The sequence below is a fragment of the Ictalurus punctatus genome, unplaced genomic scaffold (assembly GCF_001660625.3).
Source record: "Ictalurus punctatus breed USDA103 unplaced genomic scaffold, Coco_2.0 Super-Scaffold_100068, whole genome shotgun sequence".
In the NCBI taxonomy this organism is placed as follows: domain Eukaryota; kingdom Metazoa; phylum Chordata; class Actinopteri; order Siluriformes; family Ictaluridae; genus Ictalurus; species Ictalurus punctatus.
Genome location: NW_026521091.1, coordinates 563272 through 575792, shown reverse-complemented (window position 1 = coordinate 575792; position 12521 = coordinate 563272). Strand labels below are relative to the sequence as shown.

At 37.3% G+C, this 12521-nt stretch overlaps 1 protein-coding gene across 3 annotated transcripts in view; it reads left to right on the top strand.

The window, feature by feature from the left end:
- Positions 1 to 12521, top strand: part of LOC128630844 (uncharacterized) — a 320670-nt gene that overhangs the window by 31721 nt on the left and 276428 nt on the right. The window lies entirely within an intron of this gene.

Sequence of the window (12521 nt, the reverse complement as noted above, 5' to 3'; positions counted from 1 at the left end):
TTTTAATTTGATTGTCAGTGCTCAACTCAAACCAACAGCAGTATTATTAATAATATCAGGAATGATCGTGTCTAAAATCAACCACTGATTATATCCCACTTGTTTGTTTCTAGATTGTATGATTTATTTAGCCAAATCTAAACTCACCTCTCCATCTGTGTAACTGGATACTCAGGATAATGAAATTTCACTCTGGTTTCTTTAATTATAAATAAAACTATCAAATAAAAATGTGACACACTTTTAGCACAGTGCACTCTAAGATCAATAGTGGCTGACTGTATTCCCTTTCAAAGGGAACTTCATGTTGCATTAGCCTAACACTATGGGTAGCGCCCTTGCTCTGAAGCTTATATATTTTTTAATTAGCATATGTCTACCAATATGTAAGCCAATCCAAATGTTTTACACTACAAATACAAAATGTCATGCACTATGAAATAATAATAATAACAATAACAACAACAACAACAACAACAACAACAACAATAATAATAATAATAATAATAATAATAATAATAATTATTATTATTATTATTATTATTATTATTATTATTATTATTATTATTATATGATATTATTATTATTATTGTCAAATAATCATTAGCATTGGTCAATCACTTCACTGGACAGAAATGTGATGTAAAAACATACTTAAATATAATTTAATCATTTAATACAGATCTACTGTAGTCTATTATACAAGTAGCGTGCACGTGCGTTTTCTTTTTCACGTTCTTTTCAGGGAAAAACATATTGGAGGTTATTTTGTTGATCTGGCACAAAAAATAAAAAATTTAATTACATTAAAAATAGGAAACCTTTTGGTACCAATGTTATAAGCACCAAGGGAACGTTTAGTGTGTGTGTGTGTGTGTGTGTGTGTGTGAGAGAGAGAGAGAGAGAGAGAGAGAGAGAGAGAGAGAGAGAGAGAGAAAAGGAAAATTGGTACGTGGTTAAAGAGTGTGTCGTGTTTATACACTCTAGAGGGGAAATGTTGAATAGTTGGAGTGATCAGCAGCTGTAGTTGCACCTCTGTAGCCCAGCGGTTCTACAGTAAGTGCTGATGGTCAGACCTGAATATCAGGTTGCCAGATCGAGTAATTTCAACTGTAAATTACAGGAGGGAGCTGGGGGTACGGTTAACATTCGGGAAATACGTCTAGGTCAGTAGTTACTATAAGCTGTATTTAATAAAAATAGAACCAGTATGTTTATTAGAAACTACTGTCTACAATATATAAGTATATCATATCAAAGTCCATATAACATGGTTATCATACTTAAAGCGACATATTAACCCTAGAATGCAAAGTGGGTCAAAATGAACCATAAGGGATTGGATGGTTTTCTTAATTAAATTGGTGTCCTATTTAAAATAATTATTTGATATAATGTATGATACACAAATGCCTGCAGTCCGGACCTTTCACCAATTGAAAACATTTGGTGCTTCATGAAATGAAAAATACGACAAAGAAGACAGAGGACTGTTGAGCAGCTAGGATTCTGTATCAGACACAAATGAGACAACCTTCCTCTCCCAAAACTCCAGCAACTGGTCTGCTCAGTTCCCAGACTTACACAGACTGTTGTTAAAAGAAGAGGGGATACCACACAGTGGTAAACATGGTCCTGTCCCAACTTTTTTTTTAGACGTGTTGCTGCCATCATATTCAAAATTACCTTATTTTTTCCTTAAAATGGTACATTTCCTCAGTTTAAACATTTGATGTATTCTATGTTCTTTTGTGAATAAAATATGGGTTTATGAGATTTGCAAATCATTGCATTATGTTTTTATTTACATTTTACACAGCATCCCAATTTTTTTAGAATTAGGGTTGTAGAAAACAAGGCTTGGATGCTAGCAATGCACTATAAGATTTTACAAAGAAACAAAGAAACAGAGGGGTATACATAGACAAACTAAACAAGAGCTAAAGAGTGATAATCATATGACTTGCTCAGTATCTTTCTGTGTTGTTCTTTCCAGCTGTAGTGCTTTTGAATGCTGTTATGGTGGAAAGTATAAGGAAGGGATTTGATTATCCAGTGTGGCTTGGAGAGATTGACACTTGTATACAATCTTTTTAGAATCTGTCTCAGTCTGGCTCACATACAGAAAAAAATAAAATATTTGGTGATTTGATTCAAACAGAAGCAGATGTTTGTCTACTATAAGGAACTGAACTTTCAAAACAAAATCATAGGAAGCTTAACAACCCAAAGTTTAATCATTTATACTCTGCAACCTACAATTCCAAGCAAAGAATTTCATCGTACTGGATTATGTGTTACGTTATGTGTTTACAGTACTTTTCTGGAAGCCCAGGTCTAGAATGTGAAACATATTATCTGAAATATATCACATATTTTATAAACATAATGTGTTACTTAACTCATTAAAATGTGGCAACCCCAAAAAATGGTGGGTGGTGATGAAGCCAAAAGGAATATTCTAAAATGTTTTTAGAGATCAGATATGCAGATTTTGAGGAATGCAGAAAGTTTTTAAATGTGCAAGAATGTAAAGTGTAGAATTTTCACTGATTAAATTCTCAGAATTTGTTAGTGCTTCACTGACTAATGGACTCTTACCCAGTCACTGACTTCTGATGGTAGGCGTACTCTAGGTAGAATGCTTGTGCCATATTCTTTCTATTTTTGTCCTACTACAAACATTTTTAGGAAAAACACTTGTGGCAAGGTGGGTGTAGTCGGTGAAGGAGGGAAACAAACAACAGCACATACACACACTCACTCAGACACACACACACACACACACACACACACACACACACACACACACACACACACACACACACACACACACACACACACACACACACAGGGTTCTATAGTTCCACAGGACATCATACCACCAGCAGCAGTCTGGACTGTTGACACAAGGCAGGTTCATGCTGCTGATGCTAATGTCTGACCCTATCATCTACATGTCACAATAGAAATCAAGATTCATCAAATCAGGCAATGTTTTTCCATTCTTCAACTGTCCCGTTCCAGTGAGTCCACGCCCACCTACGAACCAGTCTGTCCATTCTCCTCTGTCCTCTCTCATCAACAAGGTGTTTGTTTTTCTCCACCATTCTGTGTAAACTCAAGAGACTGCTGTCTGTGAAAATCCCAGATCAGCCTCTAAAATTCTCAAACCAGCTCGTCTGGCACCAACATTCATACCATGTGGCCTTAGGAGGAATAGCAATACAATCTTCTTTACACTAACAATTATCCTGCTTACTTTGCTATCGATGACAACAAAGCATCTAACATGAATTTCAACTCATGTACTGCTATAAATCCTCAGTATAACCCATGGTGGAGGGTGGATTGTTGGCGGTGTATGATATTAGCAGTGTAATCGTCACTAACAGAGGCGACTGCTGTTCAGAACAGATAAATGGTGCTGAGATTCACATCGGCAACTCCTTGGTCAACAACAACCCCAGGTGAAATATAAAAAAAATTATTTATATAAAAATATCGGCCTAAATGAGTAAGAGTTTATTTATAGAATTTTATTAACATTTTAAAAAGCTTGCTGAATATAAGGCTTTGCAATTTGGTAACAAATATTTGTATATATTTACAACTCTAATAAGGCATTACAACATTCCAGTAAAATTGTTATTTATGTAATATACATAATTATAAAGCACTTTAAGACTTAATAAATATATTGTGAAATATTTTAAATGGCATTAATTAATGCTTAAATAGTCACTCATAAGTTTACTGTAGTATTGCTCATTTAGTACTGTACACTTTATTTTACTGAAGTATGACTCAGCAACATTTAAACAAACTTATTACTGAAAATCTACGTAAAATATATTACTGCAGATCTTTATCTGATTGGCAAGGACATTTTTAATTGTATAAATTGTGTAATTCTGACATGTAAATTGACAAGGAATGAATTACTACTTACTGAAAGTCGTTCTGGCTACATGCCAAATTGCAGGTTTAAATGAATGCTCTCACTGTAACACGTTAGTCCTATAATTAAAACTTATACAAGGACATGGATGGATATTAGAAAACTGCAGTATGTATCTCTCTCTCCCTCTCTCTCTCTCTCTGTGTGTGTGTGTGTGTGTGTGTGTGTGTGTGTGTGTGTGTGTGTGTGTGTGTGTGTGTGTGTGTGTGTGTGTGTGTTATACAGTAACTACATAGTAACTTAACTACATAATAAATTTTCTCATCTTCCCTCCAGTCAATGGGGAATCTGTCTATTTCTTAGAAGGAATAGTGACACAGTGTCCTGCGATGGACTGGTACCCTGTCCAGGGTGTACCCCGCTTTGTGCCCGATGCTCCCTGGGATAGGCTCCAGGTTCCCCGTGACCCTGAAAAGGAGTAAGCGGTTGAAGATGGATGGATGGATGAATAGTGACACAGTATGAAGCACAGAAGGGTTTAATTAAAGAAATGACACTGTGCTACTAAAAGAAATGACACTGTGCTACAATGTAAAGTAGTGAGTGTACAGCTTGTGTAACAGTGTAAATTTGCTGTCCCCTCAAAATAACTCAACACACAGCCATTAATGTCTAAACCACTGGCAACAAAAGTGATTACACCCCTAAGTGAAAATGTCCAAATTGGGCCCAATTAGCCATTTTCCCTCCCCGGTGTCATGTGACTTGTTAGTGTTACAAGGTCTCAGGTGTGAATGGGGAGCAGGTGTGTTAAATTTGGTGTCATTGCTCTCATACTCTCATACATACTGGTACATGGTATGGTACCTCATACAACATGGCACCTCATGGCAAAGAACTCTCTGAGGATCTGGAAAAAAAAATAATTGTTGCTCTACATAAAGATGGCCTAGGCTATAAGAAGATTGCTACTACGAGAAATAAGCTCATAGCAGCACTGATGAAATACACATACAGTACAAAAAACACACACACAAATAGAGAATGTGTTTAGCATTTTTTTTTTTTTTTACATCTGCACATAATTATTAGTTTAGCAGCTTTTTTAGAATAAAAAAAGTCATGTATAAGTCTTTATTGGTCACATGTACAGTAGAGTACAGTGAAATTGTTTTCTTCACATAATCCAGGAGGCTGGGGTCAGAGTGCAGGGTCATGATATGGCACCCCAGGAGCAGAGGGTTAAGGACCTTGCTCAATGGGCAGCTTGACAGTGCTGGGGATTGAACCCCCAACCTACTGATCAGTAAGCAAGAGCATTAACCGCTAAGCCTCGATCAATCAGATCAATGTTTAGAGTGTTTTGCTCCGCTTAGAGAGACCGAACTAGCTACATTAAGAGAGAGAGAGAGAGTTAGTTTTCATAGCATTTACTACTTCTTACCCCACTGTTTTCTAACTACTACAAATATAGACTTCTGAACACCGCCCTTAAAAGCTTAATAACAGAATACTGCAATTTTTGGGAAATTGCCGTTCCCGAGTTTGGCCACACGAGGGCAGTCATGTCCCATCCGGCACAACACACGACGCCGCCTAAAACAGAAGGTAGGTTGTAGGTATTGTACTACTACTACTGATTCTAGTAATGACGTCAATCAAAGTAATTAAATACGTAAAAAGGTGTTGTCTATATAGCTGACCTCATTTTCCTACACAGTGAGTTAAAGGCGCACAACTATCAGAATCCCAGTTCATAATTGTGTTTGATTGGCCAAGTAGAATAAAGTGTCCCATTCTTTTTGAGCTTATTGGACATTACACGTTGCTGTAATTATCTCATTGGCACTACTTAATTGCTCATAGTTTATTTGACGAATGCAACTGCTGTGACATATTTTGCCAAACTTAAACTCAGCTGTCATTCTGGAGGTGCAGTTTTGGTTGATGCATCACATTTAGGTTTAAACACAGTGCGTATGGGAAAAGAGAAGGCCAGTGATTAGACAGTGTGAAGGCTGACTTTGTATTCCTACTTGTGTGTGATGTTTGTTATGTTAGTTTCTCTTGCACAACTGTCGAAGTGCATATGCTTTCCTTGTGAGTGACACTTTTTAAGAATGAGATGAGGGTTTGAGACAGTGTAGCTAATTTCGACCTTCGAGAGTCCATTATATGGTGCATTTGCGAGAGCTGATAAAGCAAGGCCTGATAGTTGTGTTTGCATTCCTTTCTGTGGTGCTTGTAAGTTAGTGAAGTACTTGTGTGGTAGAATGTGGACTGGCTTCAAAGTGAACACAGACATTGGTGCTAATCCGCTGAATGCTGGGCCTACTAAATAAAGGCTTAATAAAGGCTTGTGCTGCTATGTGCGACCTGTAGTTGCAGTGGGCGTAGGACTGTAGTATATACGGGCCTCGAGTCCAAGGACGTGCTCAAAAGGAACGTCTTGTGTTTGAAACAGTAATGTCAATGTTGTACAAACACAGACAGCTTTTTCTAACCTCCTTATGCTGATGAGTGTTTGGCTGTATGCTTTACTATGTATGTTTTACTGTTTTGTATCTGTATGTGTGTATTTAGAGAGAGAGAGAGAATGGGGAAGAAGAAGACGTTAGCAGGTGAAAAGCAGTGCCTAGTGATTGTTTTCGAAAAAGAGAGCTATTGTGTGACCGTTGGTGTAAGGCCCGCCTCCTCGCCTGTTCTCAACTAGGTCCTGTCGAGTGTGGATAAATAGGTGGGCGCTGCGCGAGAACTTTTATTGAGTGGTGTGACTTCGAAAGCAGCATAATGTCTGGCAGAGGAAAGGGTGGTAATTAATACTCTCTTTTTGCAAGTGGTACCCTCGTTCGTAATTTGAAACTAAAGACTTTAACGACAACAACATCAACAACAAAAACACCTTTAACGAGGTGATAATTATCGCCACCCGGGGTTCGGTATGTCACCCCGTGGGGCCTCCTCGCCGTCGGCGGGGAGGCACTGGGTCAGACTACGTTACAGTGGAGAAGGAGAAGCGCCAGACAGGTCTGAAGTCGGAGTAAACCTTTTAAGTAGTCAATGGATATCGACTACAGATGTGTACTCTTTTATTGCAATGCCTAACAGAAAAGAGTATGAAATATGTTTTACCAAAGAACAGGCACTTCAAACATTTTCTCAAATTTTTAATAATAATACAGGAAGTGAATTCTGGAAAAACTGGGAGATGACTACATCAGCTCCCCAAGACGTAAAGAGCATTGTAGTAAAGTTTTGGACTGGGAGAATCGCTGACTCGGATGTAGAACAATACCTCTTAAGGTTTGGTGAGATACTGAACCCTGTTGACAAGCCACTGGACCAGTTCGGGATATGGTATGGAGTCAGGAGATATAAAATAAAACTCAAGAAAAACCCCGACGGAAGTATATTCCAGATACCAAATTCCATTTCCATGGGACCATACAATGGAACGATTACATACCCCGGCCAAACAAAGCGATGTTTTATATGTAACGATTCCGACCATCAGGCAAAGGACTGTGAGAAAACAAAGTGCTGGAAATGCGGAAGCTTTGGCCACAAAGGAAAGAGTTGTAGAAATACACAAGTATGTAATTTATGTAATGAAACTGGGCATATATATTTCCAATGCCCAAATTCTTACAGCTATAAATTAAGACTGCCGAAAAATCAAAAAGACATTGACCAGAATGCAACACAAAACGCACATAACACAGAAACCAAAACAAACGATAAAGAGGATAAAAACTGGGAAGAAAATAAACTACACACAAGTGAGGACGACTCGACATCTGGGAGTGACTCAAGCAGCACCGATACCAGCGACAGCGAAGACAGCGAGGACTCTGAGAGCAGCGCCGAATCTCTGATCCCGGAAGGGAGACGGAAGACACCGGAAGTACCTGCTGGAAGCAGCGGAGCATCTCCGCCCAGTCTTTCGTCTGTGGAGAGACGGCAAGCATCGGAGTTTCCTGCGCTATCAGCTGTAGAAGTCGGCGAGACTCGGATCGGCTCAACCCCGGAAGGAGGTCTACAAGCCCCAGAGGAGCCTACGTGCTCAGAGGGAGAGACCGGAGCGACCCAGATTATTTCTACACCTGCAGGAAGCCTACAGGGCCGAGAGGAATCATCGCATCCAGCTGGTGAAAGTGGAACAACTCAGACAATCGCCGACAATACAGGTGACACTGCGGACACTCCCACGCTGGCGAAAGGTAAAAACACTTTAGACTATCCATATAAACGCCAAAGGCGAAAGAGGAATTCTCCTGGAAATGTTGACAATGCAAAAAAGGTTAAGGAATGATGTATATCGCCTACTTTTCTTCCCTTTTTTTGACATGATGTCTTTGATTTTAACTTCAATTCCTATATCATTTAAAAAGAAATGTGATATATGTCTGCAGGAATTAAGGTTAAATGATGTGGATAATGTTGAGAAAATGTGGACTAATGGACATGCAATAATATCTATCGGAGAAGATCCTTATCTTAATTTCTATGGTTTTTTCAAATTTAACTGTTGCCACATGTAATGTTAGAGGGATTCAGGCAAAAATGAATCAAGTGAAAAAGTTAAATATATTGAGTGGAGAACATGTTGATATTTTATGTATACAAGAGACCAGATTAAGCAGTTTTGCAGACGTACAGGACGCTCAAAGTTTATGGATCAAAGGTCCTTCAATCTTTTCAATAGGTGAAAGTAAAGCTGATGGTATTGCGACCTTATTTTATAACAATAAATTTAAAATAATTAAGAGCCGTGAAATAATTCCTGGTCGATTAATGTTTATAGATGTGTTTTATTGCACAAAAAAAATTAGAGTAATAAATGTATACACAGCACAGGATACTGTTGGTAAAATCCGGCTTTTTAAAAAGCTTAAAATGCTCCTGTGTGTCGGTTTCTATACCATTGTATGCGGTGATTTTAATACAATCACAGATTATAATGATAAAATGTCTTCCAAAATATGTAAAATTAGGAGAGAAGGTGGTGTCCTTAAATCTATAATGAATGAACAGCATTTCACCGACATATTTAGGACATTATATCCAGAGAAAGTGGACTTTACAAGGTTTGATAAAACATGTAAAACTAGAATTGACAGGATATATATTAATAATAATTTTGAGGCAAAATTTTATACAACAAAACTCTTGGTTGAGTCGGACCACTTGACAGTTATATGTGGCATTAGATTTAAAAATGAAGAAAGAAGAAACTATTGGAAATTAAACACTCAAATTTTGAAAAGTCCTTTATTGATTGTAGAATTAAAAGAAGAAATTAATAGGATTAAAACTTTAGATATCCTCACTACCAATTATTGTGATTTGTGGGAAGTTTTTAAGATTCAGATTAAAAAATTTCTTAAATACAAATGTCTATGTTTTAATAAAGAAAAAAATGAGAAATACAATACAATTATGACACAATATATAAACCTAAAACTGAAAAATACAAGAGATGAAAGTGAGGAAAACAACTTAAAGGATTTGAAAAAAGAGATAGAAACTTTAAATAATGAGTTTTTACTGAACATTCAAGTCCGAGCAGGAATAATTTCCGATGAACTTCTAAATCAAACAAAAGCAATTTCACTATTTAATAAAAGGAAAGAAGCCCAATATATCGAAGCCATTAAAACAGATAATGGAACTATAGTGAAAAATCCTAAAGACGTCAGAGATGCTGTTCGGATCCTTTGTTCAAACATGTACAACTCAATTGAAATAGATAATAAACTCCTAAAAACCTTTTTGAATGTAAAAAATAGTGTTGACCCGCCTTCCAAGAGCTTAGGTGAGGAAATAAAAGAGGCTGAGGTTGTTGATGCCATTAAACAATTAAATTTAAAAAAGTCTCCAGGGAAAGATGGTCTCCCGTCTGATTTTTATCATGCATGCGCCATAGATTTGGCTAAATTATTAACGCAAGCCTTTAATGATGGGATCGCTAGAGGTTACATGCATGACTCGTTCTATGAAGGCGTTTTATCCTTGTTGTATAAAAAGGGTGAAATGTGTGATATCAACAACTGGAGACATCTCACCCTAATGAATGTCGATTATAAGATTTTTGCAAAGACCATTATGAACAGGATGAGTGACTATTTGGATGTAATAATAGCTAAACAACAAACATGTGCAATAAAGGGAAGATTTATGTGGGACAACTTGAACACATTAAGAGAACTAGTTTTTGATAAAAATGGTGACAGTTTTTACATTGTGGCTTTGGACCAAAGAAAAGCATTTGACTACATCTCAAGAGACTATTTGTGGGAGATTTTAAAACTGTATCAATTCCCTGAAAATTTCATAAACATGATTAAATGCCTTTATGTTAAATCGACGGTTGAAGTAAATGTTAACGGTTCTTTGACTGAACCATTTGAAGTTATGCGGGGTGTAAAGCAAGGGTGCCCTCTGAGTGCAGCCCTATATATTTTATCTATAAACCCACTTGTACAAAAAATCCAAGATGATCATAGACTTAAAGGTCTTCAAATAGGAAAGAACAGAGTCGTGATCTCTGCTTATGCTGATGACATAACTGTATTTGTGAAATCTAAACAAGAACTAGACATCATCTTTGAATATTTTAGCGAGTATGAGCAAGTCTCTGGAGCCTCCTTAAATAAAGCTAAAACGGAATGTGTCTGGATTGGAAATGAAAAAAACAAATTTCCCATAGATGTCCCAGAAGTTCAGCAATTAAAGGTTTTAGGTATATATATAGATAATAATGGCTGTGTCGACCATAACTGGTCAAAAAAAGAAGAAATAATACAAGATGAAATTGATAAATGGAAATCATGTAATCTAAGTTATAAAACTAGAATAAATATTATTAAAACCTTTCTATTATCAAAAATACTGTTTTTATCATGCATCTTACCTCCGACAGAAGTTTGGGTAAAAAGACTTCATAAAATATGCTGTAATTTCATATGGGATACGACTCGTGAGGTTACAAAACGTGAGCTCCTTTTTAAGAGAAGGGAACTGGGAGGCCTTGGGGCTGTCGATATATCCCTAAAAACTAAAATAGCAGTGTGCAAAATCATCGCGAGTGGTATTGCCAGGCAAACCGAATGGATAGGGAACATCTCTAACTGGAAATCTAAAAAAGGTCCATCGAGGAAAGGAATTCCGTATTATAAACTGATGTTTTCCGACTTCACTGACAAATTTAAAGATCTAAACATCGATTGGGCGAAAGACTCGAGCAAAGAAATATATCTTTTAATTGTTGATCGAGTTTATTGTAACCCTGTGGCTTTCAGAAATTTGGAGGAAGACCAAAACAAAGAATGTCTCCAAAACTTACAGAATAAAATCCTATCTGAACACCTGAGAGATACAACTTGGTTAGTCGCTGTAAGAAGGCTCCCAGTAAGAGCGGTTGTAAAATGGAGCTGTTTTGTAAAAACCAGTAAATGCCCGATGCCTAATTGTAATGAAGAGGAAACACTCGAACATTTCCTGTTAGAGTGTTATCGCTCTAAAGAAACATGGGCTAAATTAAAAATCATTGGTCTCAATATAGAAATAAATATGAACTCAATTTTCTATGGTATTTTTAAAGAAAATTGTAGCAAGACTCAGCATGACTTCATTTGGTTCATAATATGTTTGACTAAATCTAAACTCTGGAAAACAAGGTCCAGAATGATTATAAATCAAACGTTTATATCCAGTGATGTTGTATTCAAGGACATTCAAAAAGAGCTAAGAAGACTAAAAAGCAGCACATCTTGGTTTAAAGACTCTTCAGTGTGGGACAATATTTGCGTGTAATTGTACTTTGACTATGTAAGTTTTTTCTCTCCCTTTCTTTCTGAATATGACTTGTGTAAGATTGTGAATTTTGTATAATTTCAATAAAACTCATTAAAAAAAAAAAAAAAAAGAAAGGGTGGTAAAGGACTCGGCAAAGGAGGCGCTAAGCGTCACCGCAAGGTACTTCGCGATAACATCCAGGGGATCACGAAGCCGGCTATTCGCCGTTTGGCTCGCCGTGGTGGTGTAAAGCGTATTTCTGGTCTGATCTATGAAGAGACTCGCGGTGTGCTGAAAGTGTTTCTGGAGAACGTGATCCGCGACGCCGTCACCTACACCGAGCATGCCAAGAGAAAGACCGTGACCGCCATGGATGTGGTGTACGCTCTGAAACGCCAGGGACGCACCCTGTACGGCTTCGGCGGTTAAACGCTCTAACACTGAACGACGCGAACACAACGGCTCTTTTAAGAGCCACCCACATGTCTAGAAAAAGAGCTGTTCCGTGTGGGGGGGGGGGGGGGGCTTTTTCTTTCATGAAGCATAAGGCATCAAACGCTGTACAGAAGTAGCGTAAGTGGTAGATCCATTTGTATTTTTTGTAATAAACAACATATATGCAGTGTTCAATATTATAAACTATAAATCAATATAATATCAATATTATAAAACAATTTAAAAGATGATTTTACTAGAAACCTACTTCTATATTTCTCTCTCTCTCTCTCTCTCTCATACACACGCACACATGCATATATCATATAAAACGATTTTTTCGCAAGCCAATTGTTTTTTCATAGTGCACGTTGTCCTGAAAGTACAA